Here is a 12,691-nt window from a genome sequence, read left to right as displayed (position 1 = left end):
TAAATCCGGGTTATTTGACAACCTATGGCGGTGATGGTTCTGCTCAGGCAGAGCAGTGCTGATGCTCCTCATAAAGCTGTCGCTGCTGTGAAGGTTCTAGGTGACATCACAAATCCCTATGGTTACATACACAACAAAGCTGGGTTGTTGTTGTTTACACTCTGCAAGGCCTGTGGAAGTGAGTGACATCATAGCACTGTAGTTCTGAGGGTTCTAGATGGATGCAACAATCTCCTGTTGCTTCTATGAAGGCCATAATAGACGACATCACCAAACAGCTCCATAGTCACATACACAGCAAAGGAGAGATGTTGTTTACACCTAGTGATGTCAGTGGTATTGAGTGACATCACAGCACAGTGCTAAGGCTCCTGGGCCTGGACACAGCAGCGGCTGCAATATCTCAACGGAGAATACGTTTATATATATGTGTGTGTGTGCGCGTATATATATATATATATATATATATATATATATATATTTCTCCGCCGAAATCACTTTTAAACCCATTTCCACCTTTTTTTCCCTTCTCTTCCTCTTACTTTTTTTTCACGTTTTTTTACGTTTTTCTCCTTTTCGCCTCTTTTCTGGGCGTATTATTCTTCTTTTTCTTCTTTTTTTTCGTCTAATGCATACCCCATCAGTGCAGCAATGCTTATTCAATACCGCCAGCAGATGGAGACACTGGGGGATAATTTTCTAAGGATTTATACTGATTTTTCCTGTCTGAATTTGTCGCACAGAAAGTTGCAGGCCAAATATGTGTGACATTTCTGCGACTTTAGCTTCTAGAGCATTTTTACAACATTATACATAGGTGCTGAATACATAAAAAGCGACTGTTCAGCGACAGACAAGTCGCATCGGCTGAAAGTAGGCCAGAATGTCAGTCCATGTTGGAGCAGGTTTAGATACAGTCTAAAGTATAGATCTCAAAGTCTGTGCACAGAATTTAGCAAGGGCCTCGCACCTTCTGATGCATCAGGTAGGTGCACAATAGCATAGCCTAACCCTCTGTACTTTGGTCTATATTGATGCGGGACATAGACAGCCAGCTGATGACCAATCCATTAGTGCAATGGATGGCTGGAAGCATTTGTCTTTGCCTTTGCAATACCACAGAAGCAATGCATGGTCAATGTACAGCAATGACACACCTGTGTGAACAGCCAGGAGACCCCCCCCCATGTTATGTTACATAGTTACATAGTTAGTACGGTCGAAAAAAGACATATGTCCATCAAGTTCAACCAGGGAATTAAGGGGTAGGGGTGTGGCGCGATATTGGGGAAGGGATGAGATTTTATATTTCTTCATAAGCATTAATCTTATTTTGTCAATTAGGAACATTCAGCACCCACCCGCTATCAAGGCAGCTGCCTATCATGTCATGCCCTACCTGCACAGGTGTGCTGGCTACTCAAATGATCCAATTAAGGAGGCCATTTAGTCAGCAGCAGCAGAAGTCCTGTGCCTGGACGCTCCAACAGCGGCCAGACACAAGCAGAAGCAGCAGAAGCAGCAGCAGCAGCACCACCTTTTGTTTTTTGGCTGCAGCAGCAAGGCCCACAGGGCTGGCTAGCTGGCTAGCCAGCAAGCAGGTAGCAATGAAAGTAGGAATCTTTCTTTTTAACCCTGTAAGGGGGTGGTGCACTGTACCCGAAGATACTGCCATATCGGGTCAATGCATAGGGCGACGGAAGCAAGCTTCGAAATCGGCCCCCGTTCTCAAAAATCCATTTAATATATGGTCCCCAGATAGGGGACGTATCAGATATTAAACTGATAAGAACAGATACTACACTTGATCTTAGCCAAAAGGCCGAGAAGCGATAACCGTGAAAGGGGCGGGCCCAACAAGGTCCCCTTCATGGGCACTATCACTGCTTGCTGTCAGGGAGGCTGCCAGACAATTTTCCATGCACACTCTGGGCTGGGGGGCAGTCAACCACCAGTACACACAGCAGAACCTAAACCCATACCATTATTGCTAAGCAGCAAGACAGGGGCCCATTGCACTCCCACGGGGCCTTTTTAAATGCAATCCATAACCCGGATTTGCCAGGAACCCTTCTTACTCCTCCTACTTGCATGTGACACTGGGCTTAGGATCTGCATAGGAAACACACACACAAGCACACACCTACCTTTGTTGCCTGCAGATGCCTCCTTGGCTGTCCCCAAACGGTATCAAACCAACACCCACGGGAAGCTGTAAGCATAGAGGACATGCCTGCACCCCATTGGACTTACCTGTGTGGGTTAAATCCGGGTTATTTGACAACCTATGGCGGTGATGGTTCTGCTCAGGCAGAGCAGTGCTGATGCTCCTCATAAAGCTGTCGCTGCTGTGAAGGTTCTAGGTGACATCACAAATCCCTATGGTTACATACACAACAAAGCTGGGTTGTTGTTGTTTACACTCTGCAAGGCCTGTGGAAGTGAGTGACATCATAGCACTGTAGTTCTGAGGGTTCTAGATGGATGCAACAATCTCCTGTTGCTTCTATGAAGGCCATAATAGACGACATCACCAAACAGCTCCATAGTCACATACACAGCAAAGGAGAGATGTTGTTTACACCTAGTGATGTCAGTGGTATTGAGTGACATCACAGCACAGTGCTAAGGCTCCTGGGCCTGGACACAGCAGCGGCTGCAATATCTCAACGGAGAATACGTTTATATATATGTGTGTGTGTGCGCGTATATATATATATATATATATATATATATATATATATTTCTCCGCCGAAATCACTTTTAAACCCATTTCCACCTTTTTTTCCCTTCTCTTCCTCTTACTTTTTTTTCACGTTTTTTTACGTTTTTCTCCTTTTCGCCTCTTTTCTGGGCGTATTATTCTTCTTTTTCTTCTTTTTTTTCGTCTAATGCATACCCCATCAGTGCAGCAATGCTTATTCAATACCGCCAGCAGATGGAGACACTGGGGGATAATTTTCTAAGGATTTATACTGATTTTTCCTGTCTGAATTTGTCGCACAGAAAGTTGCAGGCCAAATATGTGTGACATTTCTGCGACTTTAGCTTCTAGAGCATTTTTACAACATTATACATAGGTGCTGAATACATAAAAAGCGACTGTTCAGCGACAGACAAGTCGCATCGGCTGAAAGTAGGCCAGAATGTCAGTCCATGTTGGAGCAGGTTTAGATACAGTCTAAAGTATAGATCTCAAAGTCTGTGCACAGAATTTAGCAAGGGCCTCGCACCTTCTGATGCATCAGGTAGGTGCACAATAGCATAGCCTAACCCTCTGTGCTTTGGTCTATATTGATGCGGGACATAGACAGCCAGCTGATGACCAATCCATTAGTGCAATGGATGGCTGGAAGCATTTGTCTTTGCCTTTGCAATACCACAGAAGCAATGCATGGTCAATGTACAGCAATGACACACCTGTGTGAACAGCCAGGAGACCCCCCCCCCATGTTATGTTACATAGTTACATAGTTAGTACGGTCGAAAAAAGACATATGTCCATCAAGTTCAACCAGGGAATTAAGGGGTAGGGGTGTGGCGCGATATTGGGGAAGGGATGAGATTTTATATTTCTTCATAAGCATTAATCTTATTTTGTCAATTAGGAACATTCAGCACCCACCCGCTATCAAGGCAGCTGCCTATCATGTCATGCCCTACCTGCACAGGTGTGCTGGCTACTCAAATGATCCAATTAAGGAGGCCATTTAGTCAGCAGCAGCAGAAGTCCTGTGCCTGGACGCTCCAACAGCGGCCAGACACAAGCAGAAGCAGCAGAAGCAGCAGCAGCAGCACCACCTTTTGTTTTTTGGCTGCAGCAGCAAGGCCCACAGAGCTGGCTAGCTGGCTAGCCAGCAAGCAGGTAGCAATGAAAGTAGGAATCTTTCTTTTTAACCCTGTAAGGGGGTGGTGCACTGTACCCGAAGATACTGCCATATCGGGTCAATGCATAGGGCGACGGAAGCAAGCTTCGAAATCGGCCCCCGTTCTCAAAAATCCATTTAATATATGGTCCCCAGATAGGGGACGTATCAGATATTAAACTGATAAGAACAGATACTACACTTGATCTTAGCCAAAAGGCCGAGAAGCGATAACCGTGAAAGGGGCGGGCCCAACAAGGTCCCCTTCATGGGCACTATCACTGCTTGCTGTCAGGGAGGCTGCCAGACAATTTTCCATGCACACTCTGGGCTGGGGGGCAGTCAACCACCAGTACACACAGCAGAACCTAAACCCATACCATTATTGCTAAGCAGCAAGACAGGGGCCCATTGCACTCCCACGGGGCCTTTTTAAATGCAATCCATAACCCGGATTTGCCAGGAACCCTTCTTACTCCTCCTACTTGCATGTGACACTGGGCTTAGGATCTGCATAGGAAACACACACACAAGCACACACCTACCTTTGTTGCCTGCAGATGCCTCCTTGGCTGTCCCCAAACGGTATCAAACCAACACCCACGGGAAGCTGTAAGCATAGAGGACATGCCTGCACCCCATTGGACTTACCTGTGTGGGTTAAATCCGGGTTATTTGACAACCTATGGCGGTGATGGTTCTGCTCAGGCAGAGCAGTGCTGATGCTCCTCATAAAGCTGTCGCTGCTGTGAAGGTTCTAGGTGACATCACAAATCCCTATGGTTACATACACAACAAAGCTGGGTTGTTGTTGTTTACACTCTGCAAGGCCTGTGGAAGTGAGTGACATCATAGCACTGTAGTTCTGAGGGTTCTAGATGGATGCAACAATCTCCTGTTGCTTCTATGAAGGCCATAATAGACAACATCACCAAACAGCTCCATAGTCACATACACAGCAAAGGAGAGATGTTGTTTACACCTAGTGATGTCAGTGGTATTGAGTGACATCACAGCACAGTGCTAAGGCTCCTGGGCCTGGACACAGCAGCGGCTGCAATATCTCAACGGAGAATACGTTTATATATATGTGTGTGTGTGCGCGTATATATATATATATATATATATATATATATATATATATATATATATATTTCTCCGCCGAAATCACTTTTAAACCCATTTCCACCTTTTTTTCCCTTCTCTTCCTCTTACTTTTTTTTCACGTTTTTTTACGTTTTTCTCCTTTTCGCCTCTTTTCTGGGCGTATTATTCTTCTTTTTCTTCTTTTTTTTCGTCTAATGCATACCCCATCAGTGCAGCAATGCTTATTCAATACCGCCAGCAGATGGAGACACTGGGGGATAATTTTCTAAGGATTTATACTGATTTTTCCTGTCTGAATTTGTCGCACAGAAAGTTGCAGGCCAAATATGTGTGACATTTCTGCGACTTTAGCTTCTAGAGCATTTTTACAACATTATACATAGGTGCTGAATACATAAAAAGCGACTGTTCAGCGACAGACAAGTCGCATCGGCTGAAAGTAGGCCAGAATGTCAGTCCATGTTGGAGCAGGTTTAGATACAGTCTAAAGTATAGATCTCAAAGTCTGTGCACAGAATTTAGCAAGGGCCTCGCACCTTCTGATGCATCAGGTAGGTGCACAATAGCATAGCCTAACCCTCTGTACTTTGGTCTATATTGATGCGGGACATAGACAGCCAGCTGATGACCAATCCATTAGTGCAATGGATGGCTGGAAGCATTTGTCTTTGCCTTTGCAATACCACAGAAGCAATGCATGGTCAATGTACAGCAATGACACACCTGTGTGAACAGCCAGGAGACCCCCCCCCCCCCCCCCATGTTATGTTACATAGTTACATAGTTAGTACGGTCGAAAAAAGACATATGTCCATCAAGTTCAACCAGGGAATTAAGGGGTAGGGGTGTGGCGCGATATTGGGGAAGGGATGAGATTTTATATTTCTTCATAAGCATTAATCTTATTTTGTCAATTAGGAACATTCAGCACCCACCCGCTATCAAGGCAGCTGCCTATCATGTCATGCCCTACCTGCACAGGTGTGCTGGCTACTCAAATGATCCAATTAAGGAGGCCATTTAGTCAGCAGCAGCAGAAGTCCTGTGCCTGGACGCTCCAACAGCGGCCAGACACAAGCAGAAGCAGCAGAAGCAGCAGCAGCAGCACCACCTTTTGTTTTTTGGCTGCAGCAGCAAGGCCCACAGGGCTGGCTAGCTGGCTAGCCAGCAAGCAGGTAGCAATGAAAGTAGGAATCTTTCTTTTTAACCCTGTAAGGGGGTGGTGCACTGTACCCGAAGATACTGCCATATCGGGTCAATGCATAGGGCGACGGAAGCAAGCTTCGAAATCGGCCCCCGTTCTCAAAAATCCATTTAATATATGGTCCCCAGATAGGGGACGTATCAGATATTAAACTGATAAGAACAGATACTACACTTGATCTTAGCCAAAAGGCCGAGAAGCGATAACCGTGAAAGGGGCGGGCCCAACAAGGTCCCCTTCATGGGCACTATCACTGCTTGCTGTCAGGGAGGCTGCCAGACAATTTTCCATGCACACTCTGGGCTGGGGGGCAGTCAACCACCAGTACACACAGCAGAACCTAAACCCATACCATTATTGCTAAGCAGCAAGACAGGGGCCCATTGCACTCCCACGGGGCCTTTTTAAATGCAATCCATAACCCGGATTTGCCAGGAACCCTTCTTACTCCTCCTACTTGCATGTGACACTGGGCTTAGGATCTGCATAGGAAACACACACACAAGCACACACCTACCTTTGTTGCCTGCAGATGCCTCCTTGGCTGTCCCCAAACGGTATCAAACCAACACCCACGGGAAGCTGTAAGCATAGAGGACATGCCTGCACCCCATTGGACTTACCTGTGTGGGTTAAATCCGGGTTATTTGACAACCTATGGCGGTGATGGTTCTGCTCAGGCAGAGCAGTGCTGATGCTCCTCATAAAGCTGTCGCTGCTGTGAAGGTTCTAGGTGACATCACAAATCCCTATGGTTACATACACAACAAAGCTGGGTTGTTGTTGTTTACACTCTGCAAGGCCTGTGGAAGTGAGTGACATCATAGCACTGTAGTTCTGAGGGTTCTAGATGGATGCAACAATCTCCTGTTGCTTCTATGAAGGCCGTAATAGACGACATCACCAAACAGCTCCATAGTCACATACACAGCAAAGGAGAGATGTTGTTTACACCTAGTGATGTCAGTGGTATTGAGTGACATCACAGCACAGTGCTAAGGCTCCTGGGCCTGGACACAGCAGCGGCTGCAATATCTCAACGGAGAATACGTTTATATATATGTGTGTGTGTGCGCGTATATATATATATATATATATATATATATATATATATATATATATATTTCTCCGCCGAAATCACTTTTAAACCCATTTCCACCTTTTTTTCCCTTCTCTTCCTCTTACTTTTTTTTCACGTTTTTTTACGTTTTTCTCCTTTTCGCCTCTTTTCTGGGCGTATTATTCTTCTTTTTCTTCTTTTTTTTCGTCTAATGCATACCCCATCAGTGCAGCAATGCTTATTCAATACCGCCAGCAGATGGAGACACTGGGGGATAATTTTCTAAGGATTTATACTGATTTTTCCTGTCTGAATTTGTCGCACAGAAAGTTGCAGGCCAAATATGTGTGACATTTCTGCGACTTTAGCTTCTAGAGCATTTTTACAACATTATACATAGGTGCTGAATACATAAAAAGCGACTGTTCAGCGACAGACAAGTCGCATCGGCTGAAAGTAGGCCAGAATGTCAGTCCATGTTGGAGCAGGTTTAGATACAGTCTAAAGTATAGATCTCAAAGTCTGTGCACAGAATTTAGCAAGGGCCTCGCACCTTCTGATGCATCAGGTAGGTGCACAATAGCATAGCCTAACCCTCTGTACTTTGGTCTATATTGATGCGGGACATAGACAGCCAGCTGATGACCAATCCATTAGTGCAATGGATGGCTGGAAGCATTTGTCTTTGCCTTTGCAATACCACAGAAGCAATGCATGGTCAATGTACAGCAATGACACACCTGTGTGAACAGCCAGGAGACCCCCCCCCATGTTATGTTACATAGTTACATAGTTAGTACGGTCGAAAAAAGACATATGTCCATCAAGTTCAACCAGGGAATTAAGGGGTAGGGGTGTGGCGCGATATTGGGGAAGGGATGAGATTTTATATTTCTTCATAAGCATTAATCTTATTTTGTCAATTAGGAACATTCAGCACCCACCCGCTATCAAGGCAGCTGCCTATCATGTCATGCCCTACCTGCACAGGTGTGCTGGCTACTCAAATGATCCAATTAAGGAGGCCATTTAGTCAGCAGCAGCAGAAGTCCTGTGCCTGGACGCTCCAACAGCGGCCAGACACAAGCAGAAGCAGCAGAAGCAGCAGCAGCAGCACCACCTTTTGTTTTTTGGCTGCAGCAGCAAGGCCCACAGGGCTGGCTAGCTGGCTAGCCAGCAAGCAGGTAGCAATGAAAGTAGGAATCTTTCTTTTTAACCCTGTAAGGGGGTGGTGCACTGTACCCGAAGATACTGCCATATCGGGTCAATGCATAGGGCGACGGAAGCAAGCTTCGAAATCGGCCCCCGTTCTCAAAAATCCATTTAATATATGGTCCCCAGATAGGGGACGTATCAGATATTAAACTGATAAGAACAGATACTACACTTGATCTTAGCCAAAAGGCCGAGAAGCGATAACCGTGAAAGGGGCGGGCCCAACAAGGTCCCCTTCATGGGCACTATCACTGCTTGCTGTCAGGGAGGCTGCCAGACAATTTTCCATGCACACTCTGGGCTGGGGGGCAGTCAACCACCAGTACACACAGCAGAACCTAAACCCATACCATTATTGCTAAGCAGCAAGACAGGGGCCCATTGCACTCCCACGGGGCCTTTTTAAATGCAATCCATAACCCGGATTTGCCAGGAACCCTTCTTACTCCTCCTACTTGCATGTGACACTGGGCTTAGGATCTGCATAGGAAACACACACACAAGCACACACCTACCTTTGTTGCCTGCAGATGCCTCCTTGGCTGTCCCCAAACGGTATCAAACCAACACCCACGGGAAGCTGTAAGCATAGAGGACATGCCTGCACCCCATTGGACTTACCTGTGTGGGTTAAATCCGGGTTATTTGACAACCTATGGCGGTGATGGTTCTGCTCAGGCAGAGCAGTGCTGATGCTCCTCATAAAGCTGTCGCTGCTGTGAAGGTTCTAGGTGACATCACAAATCCCTATGGTTACATACACAACAAAGCTGGGTTGTTGTTGTTTACACTCTGCAAGGCCTGTGGAAGTGAGTGACATCATAGCACTGTAGTTCTGAGGGTTCTAGATGGATGCAACAATCTCCTGTTGCTTCTATGAAGGCCATAATAGACGACATCACCAAACAGCTCCATAGTCACATACACAGCAAAGGAGAGATGTTGTTTACACCTAGTGATGTCAGTGGTATTGAGTGACATCACAGCACAGTGCTAAGGCTCCTGGGCCTGGACACAGCAGCGGCTGCAATATCTCAACGGAGAATACGTTTATATATATGTGTGTGTGTGCGCGTATATATATATATATATATATATATATATATATATATATTTCTCCGCCGAAATCACTTTTAAACCCATTTCCACCTTTTTTTCCCTTCTCTTCCTCTTACTTTTTTTTCACGTTTTTTTACGTTTTTCTCCTTTTCGCCTCTTTTCTGGGCGTATTATTCTTCTTTTTCTTCTTTTTTTTCGTCTAATGCATACCCCATCAGTGCAGCAATGCTTATTCAATACCGCCAGCAGATGGAGACACTGGGGGATAATTTTCTAAGGATTTATACTGATTTTTCCTGTCTGAATTTGTCGCACAGAAAGTTGCAGGCCAAATATGTGTGACATTTCTGCGACTTTAGCTTCTAGAGCATTTTTACAACATTATACATAGGTGCTGAATACATAAAAAGCGACTGTTCAGCGACAGACAAGTCGCATCGGCTGAAAGTAGGCCAGAATGTCAGTCCATGTTGGAGCAGGTTTAGATACAGTCTAAAGTATAGATCTCAAAGTCTGTGCACAGAATTTAGCAAGGGCCTCGCACCTTCTGATGCATCAGGTAGGTGCACAATAGCATAGCCTAACCCTCTGTACTTTGGTCTATATTGATGCGGGACATAGACAGCCAGCTGATGACCAATCCATTAGTGCAATGGATGGCTGGAAGCATTTGTCTTTGCCTTTGCAATACCACAGAAGCAATGCATGGTCAATGTACAGCAATGACACACCTGTGTGAACAGCCAGGAGACCCCCCCCCATGTTATGTTACATAGTTACATAGTTAGTACGGTCGAAAAAAGACATATGTCCATCAAGTTCAACCAGGGAATTAAGGGGTAGGGGTGTGGCGCGATATTGGGGAAGGGATGAGATTTTATATTTCTTCATAAGCATTAATCTTATTTTGTCAATTAGGAACATTCAGCACCCACCCGCTATCAAGGCAGCTGCCTATCATGTCATGCCCTACCTGCACAGGTGTGCTGGCTACTCAAATGATCCAATTAAGGAGGCCATTTAGTCAGCAGCAGCAGAAGTCCTGTGCCTGGACGCTCCAACAGCGGCCAGACACAAGCAGAAGCAGCAGAAGCAGCAGCAGCAGCACCACCTTTTGTTTTTTGGCTGCAGCAGCAAGGCCCACAGGGCTGGCTAGCTGGCTAGCCAGCAAGCAGGTAGCAATGAAAGTAGGAATCTTTCTTTTTAACCCTGTAAGGGGGTGGTGCACTGTACCCGAAGATACTGCCATATCGGGTCAATGCATAGGGCGACGGAAGCAAGCTTCGAAATCGGCCCCCGTTCTCAAAAATCCATTTAATATATGGTCCCCAGATAGGGGACGTATCAGATATTAAACTGATAAGAACAGATTTTTTTTTTTTTTTTTTTTTTTTTTTTTTTTTTCTTTTTTTTTTTTTCCTCAGTTACAGACTATTGTTTGGACGATCATCAGGTCACCTACCAAGACTCGTCACTTAAAACAATATCTGAAAAAACATCATACGGAAAAAACTAACTAAGGGAACCGAGTGCCAAGAAAAAGTGACCAAAAAACAAAACAAAAAAACATGTCAAAAACAATCACAGAAATTGGTCAAAAACTTACAGCTTTCTCCTTTACGTACTTCTTATAAATTCTTCCATCGTGTATGCATCCAGATTTTCTCCGCTTCTTCTTCACCAATTGTCTTTTTGTCCAGTAGAAAGATAGTAAAAATCCTTCCTAAAAACAATCTTTTCAATTCCCTCGGAGAAATAACAACATTTTTAAAAACAAGCAAATTGCGTGAGTCCCATAAAACCTCTTTAAAAACAGAAAAAAGAATCCAATTAGTACGTGTATCTACCTTTTTACTAAGATCTTGACCAATAAAAACTTTCTCAAAAGAAAAACTGTTATATCCAGTGAGTTGGATTAAAAACCTCTTTAAAAACATAAAAAATTCTTTTGCATAAAAACAGTCCCAATAAAGGTGCACTAAGTCTTCTCTACCTCCACAACCCTCTCTTGGGCATCTGTCACTTATTCTCAAACCTCTTCCATTTAAAAAAGATCGGGTTGGGAGGCAGCCATGAAAGGACATCCAACTAACGTCTTTTTGTCTGTTTGATAGTCCAATAACTTTAAAAAACTTCCAAATCTTCACAGACTGAGCATTAGTGCAGAATGGTACTTCATATAATCTCTCATTTTTCCTTATTTCTTGTTCTATTTTCTTTTTATCAGGTTCACCTAAAGAGCTCAAACCAAATTGATCATTGAAAGACCTGAGGAGCACATAGAAGGTAGGTATCACATGTGCTATGGGTCTCCTCAAATCCCTCTCACACCAGCCCCATTTGGAAAACAACCATCCTGCAAGGTATTTACTCATGTCTGCCGCCCTATTATTGCACTGTATCAATTTAAAAATTAAAAGAAAATAGTGCACCTTTAAAAACAGATCAATGTTTGGAAAGTTATATCCGCCCAAATTCATACTCTTCATCACTTCTTCTCTTCTCATTTTCTCCATCTTAGACCCCCAGAAGAACACAAAAAGCTTCCTTGTAACTCTCCTAGTCCATAACTTCCCTGGAGGAAGCACCATAGCCGTATACAAGAGAAGCGGTAGGATTACAGACTTAATGATAAGAACTTTCCCTTTAAGTGACAAGTTCCTTAACCTCCAGAAGGATAGCTTCTTCTCAATTTTACTGTCCAAAGTCTCATAACTTTTCTTTCCTTTGAGGTCTTTGTCAAATATCACTCCTAGCACTTCAATGTCTTCTTTTTCCTTAACACCATCCACTACTATATTCTCTTGGTTCCCAAAACTGCATAATTGGCACTTCCCCCAGTTCACATTCATCCCAGCCACACAACAAAAAATCCTCACATGCAAATTTACTCTGTTGAGATCTGCTTGGGATGTACAAGTAAAAACCACATCGTCCATATAACTTAAGACCTTTAACTTACTACCATCACTACCTGGAATAAAAACACCACTCACACATTTATCTTTCTGCACATTCTTCAACAGGCCCTCTATAACGCATATAAACAGAATTGGGGAGAGTGGGCATCCCTGTCTGACTCCAGACAAGACATTAAAAGCAGGCCCCACATACCCATTTACTAAAATCTGACTTGTCACCCCATGATAAAAACTCATAATAACAGATAATAACTTTTCT

At 44.3% G+C, this 12,691-nt stretch overlaps 4 non-coding genes and 1 pseudogene across 4 annotated transcripts; all 5 read right to left on the bottom strand.

The window, feature by feature from the left end:
- Positions 1 to 1,643: 1,643 nt before the first annotated feature.
- On the bottom strand, positions 1,644 to 1,834 carry LOC130310790 (U2 spliceosomal RNA). The gene has a single exon (XR_008859271.1). It is a non-coding gene; the product is annotated as a U2 spliceosomal RNA (small nuclear RNA).
- A 2,073-nt stretch (positions 1,835 to 3,907) lies between these two features.
- LOC130310788 (U2 spliceosomal RNA) lies at positions 3,908 to 4,098 on the bottom strand. Its single transcript, XR_008859269.1, has one exon. It is a non-coding gene; the product is annotated as a U2 spliceosomal RNA (small nuclear RNA).
- Positions 4,099 to 6,190: 2,092 nt separating this feature from the next.
- On the bottom strand, positions 6,191 to 6,381 carry LOC130310787 (U2 spliceosomal RNA). Its single transcript, XR_008859268.1, has one exon. It is a non-coding gene; the product is annotated as a U2 spliceosomal RNA (small nuclear RNA).
- Positions 6,382 to 8,463: 2,082 nt separating this feature from the next.
- LOC130310786 (U2 spliceosomal RNA) lies at positions 8,464 to 8,654 on the bottom strand. The gene has a single exon (XR_008859267.1). It is a non-coding gene; the product is annotated as a U2 spliceosomal RNA (small nuclear RNA).
- Positions 8,655 to 10,728: 2,074 nt separating this feature from the next.
- On the bottom strand, positions 10,729 to 10,899 carry LOC130310806 (U2 spliceosomal RNA; annotated as a pseudogene).
- Positions 10,900 to 12,691: the final 1,792 nt, after the last annotated feature.

Source organism: Hyla sarda, unplaced genomic scaffold, assembly GCF_029499605.1.
Source record: "Hyla sarda isolate aHylSar1 unplaced genomic scaffold, aHylSar1.hap1 scaffold_1598, whole genome shotgun sequence".
NCBI classification, from domain to species: Eukaryota; Metazoa; Chordata; class Amphibia; order Anura; family Hylidae; genus Hyla; species Hyla sarda.
Note: the sequence above shows the minus strand (reverse complement) of the source record. Positions and strands in the feature narration are given on the sequence as shown.